This window comes from Heterodontus francisci, chromosome 9, assembly GCF_036365525.1.
Source record: "Heterodontus francisci isolate sHetFra1 chromosome 9, sHetFra1.hap1, whole genome shotgun sequence".
NCBI lineage: Eukaryota > Metazoa > Chordata > Chondrichthyes > Heterodontiformes > Heterodontidae > Heterodontus > Heterodontus francisci.
Genome location: NC_090379.1, coordinates 76605202 through 76618006, shown reverse-complemented (window position 1 = coordinate 76618006; position 12805 = coordinate 76605202).

Sequence of the window (12805 nt, the reverse complement as noted above, 5' to 3'; positions counted from 1 at the left end):
GGCCCACTCCTCCATTGCCCCAACACCTCGTCCCCTTCCCATGCAATTGCAGAAGGTGTGACACCTGCCCTTTTACCTCCTCACTATCCAAGGCCCCAAAACACTCCTTCCAGGTGAAGTAGCAATTTACTTGTACTTTCAATTTAGTATACTGTATTCACTGCTCACAATCCAGTCTCCTCTACATTGGGGAGACCGAACGCAAATTGGGTGACTGCTTTGTGGAACACCTCCACTCAATCCCCGAACTTCCAGTTTCTTGCCATTTTAATTCACCACCCTGCTCTCACTCCCACATTTCTGTCCTTGGCCTGTTGCAGCGTTCCAGTGAAGCTCAATGCAAGTTCGAGGAACAGCACCTCATCTACTGATTAGGCACTCTACAACCTTCTGGACTCAACATTGAGTTCAACAATTTCAGATCATGATCCCCATTTTGATTGGGTTTTTTTTACCATGTGCCAGTCTTAAACTTGTTTTTCATGTTTTTGCTTTCAGATGGAGCTGTTCATTATTCTGCCATTAACACTGGACAAATGCTTTATCTTTTACTACAACTATTACCACTCCCTTTGCCTTTTATTCCATGACACTTTTGTCATTTGATCTCTCCTGCCCTCTGCCCTATCACAGACCATCCCTTATGTTCTTCTTTCCCTTGTTCCCCCTTTTACTTGCTCAAAACCTATTACATTTGTAATCTTTGCCAGTTCTGATGAATGGTTATTGAACTGAAATGTTAACTCTGTTTCTCTCTTCACAGATGCTGCCTGACCTGCTGAGTATTTTATTTATTTATTTTTATTTAGAAGTATAGCACTGAAACAGGCCCTTCGGCCCACCAGGTTTGTGCCGACCAACAACCGCCCATTTATACTAACCCTACAGTAATCCCATATTCCCTACCACCTACCTACACTAGAGGCAATTTATAATGGCCAATTTACTTATCACCTGCAAGTCTTTGGCTGTGGGAGGAAACCGGAGCACCCGGCGAAAACCCACGCAGTCACAGGGAGAACTTGCAAACTCCACACAGGCAGTACCCAGAATCGAACCCGGGTCCCTGGAGCAGTGAGGCTGCGGTGCTAACCACTGTGCCACTGTGCTGCCCTCTGTTTTTATTCGGATTTCTAGCATCCGCGGTATTTTGCTTATATATTTGCAAACTTTAATTGAATTCTAGTTGGAACAACAGACTGTCCATTTCTTTGGGCAGAAATATGAATACATTTTCAGTAATTCTGAGTTGTGTGCAATATCCATATCTTGTTTTTATTTCCAAGTTTTACTTGCTCACCTAAAGTACCAGTCTCAGGAGCTTCCCGTGGAATAACCCACAGTTACATTTTTCAACACAACTGCAGGTAGTCCTTAAATGTAGTACTAGTTTTGAACTTAAAAAAAATAATTGTTTCATTCATTAATTTCCCACCAAATTGGAAATAAGGGTGACAATGAGACAAAACACTGAATTGTTTGAATGCAATATTCCAACTTGCACCCAGCAACGTCCATGAGAAGGCAATCTAATTAAAAGATGGCTTTGCAATTGATCGAATCCACAATGTGAAAGGACTGCCTTGACAATGGTACACAAAGCATTGGATTCCCAAACAAAAGTGTAACTGGTCAATGTGGTGCCTTTTGGGCAATCTAAGAGTTCATTACCCATGCTTCCAAAGTTCAGTTAATCTGATTTCAGTCAGTCAGTGACATGGAATAAAAAAAATTAGCAAACCTTAAATTTGTATCTAATTTGGCTAATCGAAGATTAAGATGTCGGTGTCCTGAATTTCAGTTTCTCCTACACGCTATCAACTTTTCCAGCTTCCGTTTGTTCTGTTTTTCTCAGGGGGCTGGGAAATCAGCTGTTTCTGGGACCTGGCTTAAATCACCCAATAACATGCTGCTGGAAATGTATATCTGAGTCACAAAGCTCGTTTTCTTCACTGCATTGCTGATTGCCTATTACTGATGCATCTTCTATTATTGGACTAGCATGACAAGACAAGCTTGTGGTATAGAAAAGAGAGAAAGTGCATGAGCCACTTCACTATCTCCTGAAGCACATGGTATGTAAGCCAGGCCTAGGAATGAACATAGAAACAAGAGTAGATCGTAGATCACTGTGCAATAAAGCAAACATTTCTGGGCACTCGGTAGTAAGTCATGCACTCTTCCACGCTGTTCAGCAGCTCTACCTTAACAGCTTGCTGCTTTGTAATAGTCCAGGGAGTTTGTTAATAACTTGAGGGGTTCAGACATGGAAAATCCTGTTCTTTACAGTAAACAGAAGGGTCAGCAGATCTTAATATTTTGGAAATCTCTCCTTTGACCTTTGGAGAGAAAAATGTAAAGATAAAAATTTGTTTTGCATTTTTCAGTTTCATCAGATAACACACCTAGAATGCTGCTATTCTCACAAAACACCATATCTTCTCAACATGAGCGATCTATCAGGAAGATATCCTAGTAACAGTCGTTAAGCACAGTAGTTGCTTACCCCCTTTAATCTTTTCAATTTTTTCCAATCTTTTTAAAACATCATTAGAAAGAAAAAAGAAAGACTTGCATTTATATAGTGCCGTTCACAACCACCAGACATCCCAAAGCCCTTTGCAGCCAATGAAGTATTTTTGAAGTGTAGTCACTGTTATAATGTAGAAAAGGCGGCAGCCAATTTGCACACAGCAAGCTCCAACAATATAATAATGTAATAATGACCAGATAATCTGTTTTTGTGATGTTGATTGAGGGATAAATATTGGCCAGGACACCGGGGATAACTCCCCTGCTCTTCTTCGAAATAGTGACTTGGGATCATTTACATCCACCTGAGGGGGCAGACAGGGTCTTAGTTTAACATCTCAACCAAAAGATGGCACCTCTGACAGTGCAGCTCTCCCTCAGTACTGCACTGGTGTGTCAGCCTTGGCCCTGAATATTACGTTCTCCCACTGCACCCACCCCCCCCTCCCCACCCCCCAGAGCAGACTGGAGGCAGGTTCCCGGTGCCACTGCTGCGACTGAGGAGGTGCCGGCCCTGTAATTGGCCGGCAGCTCCTGGAAGTGGGGAGATGGTGGCATAATGGTAATGCCACTGGACGAGTAATCTAGAGGCCAAGGTTAATGCCCTTGAGACACAGGTTCAAATCCCACCATAGCAGCTGGTAGAACTTAAATCCAATTAATTAATAAAAAAATTGGCACTGAAAACTAGTCGCAGGAATGGTACCATGAAACTATCATCGATTGTCGTAAAAATACAGCTGGTACACTAATGTCCTTTAAGGAAGGAAATCTGCTGTCCTTACCTGGTCTGGCCTACATGTGACTCCAGACTCACAGCAATATGATTGTCTCTTAACTGCAATGTGGTTGACTCTTAACTGCCCTCTGAAATGGCCTAGCAAGCCACTCAGTTCAAGGGTAATTAGACATGCACAACAAATGCTGGCCTTGCCAGTGATGCCCATATCCCATGAAAGAATTTTTAAAGAATTAAGGGCTTGGCCATGCATAATTGCACACAGCAAGCTCCCACTGTGTAATAATTACCAGATAATCTGTTTTTGTGATGTTTTCAAGTTGTTGGGCAGGGCCTCTGCCGCCACATAAAACTGTGGCCTTGATTCTTGTGCTCAAATCCTGGAGTGAGACTTGAATCCACAACCTTCTGACTTCTGGAACCAACTGAACCATGGCTGACATCAGGAATTTGCATAAAATATTTCACACTGCATTTCAATTGGTGTGCAATTATGTGGTCTCAGTTTATTTTAATATACGTTTATGATGCATAAAAAAGTCACATAGCGCTTCGGTTTTTTATATTTTTGTTTTCAGAGTTCAGTGAACACTTCTTCATGTTAGCATCTGTTATATTTTCAAACCTTCTACTTCATTTGGTATTGTTCTACTGTGCTGTCCAGCATCGCTGTCAAAATTCTAAATAGAATTGATTTATTCACAAGCAAGCAAGTTATGATGAACCTTTATAAAACACTGGTCCGCCTCAGCTAGAACATTATGTCCAATTCTGGGCACCACACTTCAGGAAGGATGTGAAGGCTTCAGAGAGGGTGCAGAAAGGATTTACAAGAGTGGTTCTAGGGTTGCGGGACTTCGGTTATGAAGATAGAGGATAGATTGGAGAAGCTGGGGTTGTTCTCATTAGAGAAGGGGAGGTTGAGAGGAGATTTGATAGAGGTGTTCAAAATCACGCGGGGTTTAGACGGAGAAGATTGGGAGAAACTGTTCCCATGAGAAACTCAGGACACCGATTTCAGGTGATTGTCAAAAGAATCAATGGCAACATGAGAAAAAACTTTTTTACACACAAGATGCTCATATCTGGAATGCACTGCCTGAGAGTGTGGTGGAGGCGATTCAATCAGGGTTTTCTAAACAGAATTGGATAAGTACCTGAAGAGAGAAAAAATGCAGAGCTATGGGGAAAGGGCAGGGAGTGAGTTGCTCTTGCAGAGAGCCGGCTCGGACATGATGGGCCAAATGACCCCCTTCTGTGCTCTAACCGTTCTGTGATTTAATGATTCTATGAAACAACGCACACCTGCCAAATCATTCATTTTCATTTAAAAATGTAACCTCTGCCAGTCGCCAAGTGACTTGGAGTTAAAGGTGCAGTAGATCCAAGGAGTTCAAAATGCATTTGGGCACAATGCTGACTTTTAGCCTCAGCACTTTATAATTTCTGGGCCTAAACAATTAGAGAAGGTTGCTCCCTGATTGATGGATTTAGACCAATGATGAAGCAGCCTTTTTGCAGCAAAACAGTTCAATAGCTCCAAGAAGTTTAAAGACTTGAGGCTGAAATCTCTAAGTTTTCAAACATGGAGACCATGGTGACAGTTTGAAGAAAAGCACAGTAGAAAACAGCAATGGCCAGGCAGAAGTAGACAGCAGATGACAGTAGACCAAACAAAGCTCAGCTGGATAGTGAAAAGAAAAGCAATGAGGTGCAGTTTTCATAGGGGAGCTTTGACTGTTTTCTGCATCAAGTCTTCCAATATTTTCCATCTATCAAAGTTTCAAAAAATTTTCACTTCAGTTAGCATTCCTGGCCCAGAGAGTCCTAATTCATAATATTAAATTAGAAAGAGGATGGTATGGGATGCAATAAATTCTCACACTCATCATAAAGTGTGCTACTGAAGTAGCTCATCTGCATACATTGATAAAATATATGCAAATCCTGGCAGGGCTCAAACTTTGGCCTGTGCTGAGTCTTCGCATTGTTTGAATGCCAAGATCAGCTTCTGGGACAAGGATGATTGCCAATCCACGTTCAACTTAATGGAAGCCAGCTGGACACAGCTGAGCTAAAGATGTCAACCAAGTTGGTCTTTACTGGCTGGGGGGCCTAGGATGCTGCGTTTGGATGAGCCTGTGTGTTGATTGAGAATTAATACTTTTCAAATAGAAGATTTTATGTTTCAGTCATTCTGGGATTAAAAAGGTATTAACATATTAAAAGTCATACATAAGATCATACTTCCAGTTTGTGACACTTATTTCCTGTAACATTACAATTTTTTCATCACAATTTCACTGACACTTTTTGTTGTTTGACTCAAAGTAAGACACTACCAACCTCATCCTGCCAGCAAGAAACGGAAAAGCAGACCAAAAAAACAAGAATTACTAAGAAACCACAACTTACCAAAGGCAAGAGCAAGCAAGGAGGTAAGTCAGCGTGCTCTCCCCATTCATTCAACAGAGTAGGAAAATCCCAAGAATAGGACAGCTGAAAGATTTGTAGGTATAATAAATGATTGTTTACACACACATGTTACTGAGGAAACTAAGAGTAATCACATACTGAGCCTAGGCTATAGTGGTGATCCTGATGCAATAACAAACTTCCATGTTGGGGAACACCTGGGCAGCAGTGATCACATTATTACTAGATTTAACTTGAGCCAAACCAAAGCTGCCGAAAATATAATGCTAGGCTCAGATAATAAGAGTGCGAGATTTTCAACAATGGTAAATCACTTGAAGCAGATTGATTGAGCAATCTTACGAGCTGGAGACAACACAGAATAATAATGGAATATCTTCAAAATCATTCTTATGTAAAAGGGAGCACTTGTATGTGCCTAGAATTCGGACACATGATAAAACAAAGTCAAATTAACTAACAAGTGATATACAGAGACAAATCAGACTTACCAGAAATATTTTTTTTCAAGCTTAAAAAATGTCTTCTAAGAGAACAGCAATAGGTGTCAATTTCAACGTAAGGTAACAGAAGCTGCTATCAGAACAACCAAAAGAACATTGGAGAAAAGGATACTGGATAGCTGTGGTAGCAGTAGCAAGATCTTTTTCAGCTCTGTGAACAGTCAGAGGGCCAGTAAGGACTGCATTGGGCAGTGATGGGATTCTTTACGGCAGATCTGGGTGGATTGCCAGGATATGGTAGAGTTTTAGATGGCTACTTTGTATCAGCCTTTGCTACAGAACATAAAGCTGAGTTATGAATAATACATTGTAATGTTGATGCTGTTACGACCACGTGAGAAAGGGGTCTAGAGGTTCCCTCTCAGCCTTTTCTTGGTTTGACCGTAGCAGGGTTTAATTTTTAAAACACTGTGTTTTTAGCTTCCCCTCAGTAAATCCTTGTTCGCTGCTCTCCAATTGTAATGGCAAGGAAATCAACCAGAAAGGTTTTCTTAGATTTAAACAAGAAAGATGTAAGTATATTAACCTTAAAATTCTAATTCAGTTAAAACTACTAAAAATACGCGACACGACCACATTAGCATGCACACACGATGAACACACACACAGGTGGAGACAGAAAAGGAGAAAGAATTAAGGATAAAGGTTTGAAGCAATAGCTGGAGTTCATTTACTGTCTTTTGAGTTTGATGTAAAGTCTTGGATTGCAGTTCAATCTTGCCATCTCATTGGGGCCCAATACACACTTTCAAACTTGTTTCAACAGTTTTCTGTCTTCTTGAAATCCAGTTGCAGTCTCTTCTTTTCATGAGAGAGGGAGAGACAGGGAGAGACCTTCCTTCTCTTTTGGCTTCAAATTGCAGTCTAACCCAAACTGTTCTGTGAACACAAGTCAAAGCAAACTGGGACCAGCAGGCCAGTCATGTGGCTAGCTTTTTTTTTCAGGACAACCTGCCCAGCGAGGTTTTGTGGATTCTTTCAATCTTAGTAGACATCCTCAGTAGGGGGCCAAAATGCTGACTTTTACACATTTAATGTCTTGTGATCAAAATCCATTTGGTTAATTGAAACAGTGAGCAGTTTCATTGTCTTCTCCAGGCAACTATCTCAGAGAATTCAAATGTTTCCAGCCAATGTCCTGTTAGAATGCAGGTGCAGCCATGTTTTCAGTCCAGTTAGAGTTTAAAATTAACATTCCATATGACAAAATTAATATGCCTCATTCTTGGCAGGTGTGTTTTTCCTCACAAAGCTAAACTTGAAACTATCAAAATGGATGCAGATATAATGCTGATTAGAAATTGGATCTCAAAGCAATTTGAGCTCCTGGTCCTAACAACATTCATGTGAGGGTGCTCAACGAGATGGAGGCTGTGTTCTGTATGCCTCTAGCTCATTTATTTAACAGCTTAATTAGATCTGTGATTGTTCCAATGGACTGGAGAGAAGCCCATGGGATGCTAACATTTAAAAAAGACTTAAAGTCAGAACTAGGAAATTACAGACACACAAGTTGAAATTTGATTATAGGCAAATTGCTACAAAAAATCATTAAAGATACGATCTGTGTCCACCTTAACAGGGAATGGTTATTACTGACTCTCAACATAGTTTCTGGAAAAGAAGGTCACCAACTAGGTTGAATTTTTTGAGACAGTCACCAAGTTGGTGGATGTAGCTAGTCTGGTCCATAGTGTTTAAAAAAATATATGTTTTTAAGGACTCATATTTAAATTGTGAACATGGATTCATTTGGAAGCCCGAAGAAATGCTGGACTTTGTTTTTTTTTCACTGGGGTCATTGAAAAGACACTTGACTGAAAACACTTACTGGAAGAATCAAGGAGTGCTAAAAACAACCTCTACTGGAGATCACCTGCCTTAAGATAAATAACAACAGGTACCTGGCACTAAGGGGAGATGTTTATAGAGAAGCCACATGTCAAAATTTATGGAGGTCAGGAGGTTGACTTTCTGTTTGGGGTTTGGATTGTTTTCAGTTTAGTTGGAGTGTGAACTGTTTTGAAGACAGTTGGTGTTTTGCCTGCCAAGGAAAAAGACACCCCCCAGTTCATCCTTCCTGCACCTCTCTAAGAGACCCTGAGAAGACCACTATGTCAGCTCCTCTTTCCTCCTGTCTTTGGAAAAACCCTGCAATTCAAGTGTGTGCTGGCTGAAACTGCTGTTGCCACATTTCTCCTGGAAACACCTGCCAGATTAATTCTCGACACCACCTGAAAAGAACCGCTCCAGGAAAGATCCCAGTGACCCGTCGCTGTATATTCGGATGCCAGACCCAAAGGAACAACTGACATCCTTCCCTATCTTCTCTTTTTTCTTCAAGAATTAGAAAAGTATTCTTTTTTCTGTCTTCTTCTTGTAACAGACCTCTGCAGAGAGAAGGTCTGTATTTTTTTTCAGTGTGTGTGTGAGTTTATGTATGGGAGATTTTAAAAGGGAACTTTCATATTTCAATCTGTGTGTTAATGCTTCGCTTCATTACTGGATAGATTTTTAGATTTAGATTTAGAGATACAGCACTGAAGCAGGCCCTTCGGCCCACCGAGTCTGTGCCGACCATTAACCACCCATTTATACTAATCCTACATTAATCCCATATTCCTACCCCATCCCCACCTTCCCTCAATTCCCCAACCTATACTAGGGGAAATTTATAATGGCCAATTTACCTATCAACCTGCAAGTCTTTGCCGGTGGGAGGAAACCAGAGCACCCAGTGAAAACCCACATGGTCACAGGGAGAACTTGCAAACTCCGCACAGGCAGTACCCAGAATTGGACCCGGATCGCTGGAGCTGTGAGGCTGCAGTGCTAACCATTGCGCCACTGTGTGTTTTATTCTGGGATAAAAAGTAGAGTATATGATTGACCGCATCGGTAACTGGGTAAACATTTAAATATATGTTTTGACCTATAGAGAGGTGGAATTAGAAAAGACAGTGCACTCCTTCCACCTCAGTCGTAACAAGAGCCCTCAGCGACATCATCTGAAAACACAGCATCAGTTTCCACATGTACGCTGACGATACCTAGCTCTATCTCACCACCACCTCTCTCAACCCCTCCACTGTCTCTAAATTGTCAGACTGCTTGTCTGACATCCAGTCAGATGAGCAGAAATTTATTCTTATTAAATATTGTGAAGACAGAAGCTGTTGTCTTCAGTCCCTGCCACAATGTCTGCTCCCTAACCTCTCCCTGGAAACTGTCTGAGGCTGAACCAGACAGTTCACAACTTTGGTGTCATATTTGACCCTGAGATGAGCTTCTGAGCAGAAATCTGCACCATCACTAACAGCGTCTATTTCCACCTCCATAACAGCACCCAACTCTGCCTGTGCCTCAGCTCATCTGCTGCTGAAACCCTTATCCATGCCTTTGTTACCTTTAGATTTAACTACTCCAACACAGTCCCGGCTGGCATCCCATGTTCTACCCTCCATAAACCTAAGGTCACCCTAGACTCTGCTGCCTGCATCCTAACTTGCACCAAGCCCGTTCACCCATCATCCCTGTGCTCTCAGTCAAGCTACACTTCAATTTTAAATTTCTCATCCTTGTTTTCAAATCCCTCCCTGGCTTTGCCCCTTCATATCTCTGTAACCTCCTCCAACCCTATAACCCTCTGAGATATCTGCATTTCTCCAATTCTGGCTTCTTGAGCATCCTGATTTTAATCACTCCACCGATAGTGGCCGTGCCTACTGCTGCCAAGGCCTTAAACTCTGCAATTCCCTCCCTAAAACTTTATGCCTTTTTACCTCTCTTTCCTCCTTTAAAACAATCCTTAAAACCTACTTCTTTGAGCAACATTTTGGTCTTCTGCCCTAATATCTACTTATGTGTCAAAATTTGTTTTTTAACACTCCTGTGAAGCGCCTTGGGACATTTTATTATTTTAAAGGTGTTACGACCAAGGCGGGAGTAATGCACTGTTAATTCAGTCCCACCAGTCCACAGGTGATAGCATATTAGTAAAGTTTCCCAACTACCAGAAAATAGCCAAATTAAACGCGTTATTTGTCCCCCAGAATAAAGCACACCAAACCAGGTTTCTTTAAACAACAATAAAATTAACTATTTAGTAATAAAAATAAGTCTTAAACAATAATGAGATAACTCTATAAGTGAAAGAATTCTTTTCAAACTTCTTATTCTTCCTAACTCTCATGCACACACACATACATTTAAAAAAAATGGTTAACTGGTTTTAAAAGGATGTTTTGGATTACAACTGTTTCTTAGGAATAATAAAATAATTAGGTTGTCACGTTCTGGTAGGATATTACCAGGTCAGTGAGGTGTCCCAGAGTCGAATTGTTGGATACCACTCAAAGTCTGTTGAGGCGAGGTTGATGAACAGACTGTGATGGGCAGGTGTTCACAGCACTTTGTCTGCAGCAGGCATCACACAGATCTTTCAACAAAGTGGGTAGCAACAAGTCTACTTGGGTTTTGAAATAACAGTCTCGCAATAGAAGCTTTCTTGAACTTTCAGGATCTCTCAAAACATAAGAGGCAACAGAGGCAGAGATTTTCCAGAGACTGGAGGCAATAGGAATTTGCTACCTTTTAAAATGCAAGGCTTCCTCTCAGCAAAAGAGCCTTTCTCCACAGAAAGCAGCAACTCCTCTTTTTCTGGGTCTTTTCCCAGGGCGGCACAGTGGCGCAGTGGTTAGCACCGCAGCCTCACAGCTCCAGGGACCTGGGTTCGATTCCGGGTACTGCCTGTGTGGAGTTTGCAAGTTCTCCCTGTGTCTGCGTGGGTTTTCTCGGGGTGCTCCGGTTTCCTCCCACAAGCCAAAAGACTTGCAGGTTGATAGGTAAATTGTCCATTATAAATTGTCACTAGTACAGGTAGGTGGTAGGGAAATATAGGGACAGGTGGGGATGTTTGGTAGGAATATGGGATTAGTGTAGGATTAGTATAAATGGGTGGTTGATGTTCGGCACAGACTCGGTGGGCCGAAGGGCCTGTTTCAGTGCTGTATCTCTAATCTAATCTAATCCTCTCCAGGGATCTTTTCTTTCTCCAGGTAGACCACAGCCATCACCTCAAATGTAGAATTTCTGTTTTACAAGAGAGGCAAACCTTTTTCAGGGAGAAGTCTTTTGATCTGGTCGCAAAAAACAGGTCCCTGCCAGTTTGTTCTGCCTCCTGCCTGTCCAGCTTACTGGTCTCCACAATGCAAAAGAGAAATTAAAACTCTTAACAATAAGTCATGTGACCTGTCATTTCCCTCTGCTGTTTGGAAACAGGTGCCTTGCAGTCGTGCACTCAGTTCAAACACCTAGTTTCAGCATTTAATGTTCACAGAAAATCCTTTTTCTCAATCTCTTAAAAACACACAGAATTCTAAGCTTTCAAATAAAATTTTAAAAACTCGTGACATAAATAAAAGTTGTCATTGATATCTTGATTTGCAAAAAGCTTTTTACAAAGTATGATGCATTAGGTTACTTAATAAGGTTGAGTCCTGTGGGATTGGCAGGTAGATTTTGGGCTGGGCACAGATTTGGTCAGATTTTTATTGACAGGTGGTAGTTGTAATGTCTGGGGTTCTGTATGGGACTGGTTACATAAGAACATAAGAACTCATGGAATCCCACAGGGATCTGTGTTATGACTATTGCTCTTGGTCCTCTTAACCATTAAGAACATAAAAAATAGGAGCAGGAGTAGACCATAGGGGCCTTCAAGCCTGCTCCACCATTCAGTATGATCATGGCTGATCATCTGCCTCAACTCCATTTTCCCACCTGCTCCCCATATCCTTTGATTCCCTGAGAGACCAAAAATCTGTCTATCACAGCCTTAAATATACTCAATGATAGAGCATCCACAATTCTCGCAGATAGAGAATCCCAACAATTCACAACCCTTTGAGTGAAGAAGTTTCTCCTCATCTCAGTCCTAAATGATCAGCCCTTTATCCTGAGACTGTGCCCCAGTGTTCTAGATTCCTCAGCCAGGGGAAGCAACCTCTCAGTGTCTACCCTGTCAAACCCCTTCAGAATTGTGTATGTTTCAATGAGATCACCTCTCATTCTTCCAAACTCCAGAGAGTACTGGCCCAATTTACTCAGCCTCTCATGATAGGACACCCTCTCATCCCAGGAACCAATCTAGTGAACCTTCACTGTACCACCTCCAATGCAAGTATATCCTTCCTTAAATATGGAGAACAACACTGCACACAGTACTCCAAGTGTGGTCTCACCAAAGCCCTATATAATTACAGCAAAACTTCCTTATTCTTGTACTCCAATCTAAAGGCCTGCTCAGGTCAGGAAATAAAAACCAGACCCGAACCCGACAGAAACACATCAGGCCTGAGCCTGAGTCCCTCCACCTTTTCCTGCGCCCAACCTGACCCGAGCCCGACCCGACCACCGGAATGGCTACCTACCTTGATTCCATAGAGCACTCACTCACGCATTTGGACTAAGGATTAAGGAAGCTGCAGCATGAGCATGATGACGTCATTGAGATACTCACTCGCTCACTGCGCAGACTCAGAGTTTCCTTCCTTGACGTCCCGGACTCCAGCTCAGGTAAGTTTTTCAACTTTTA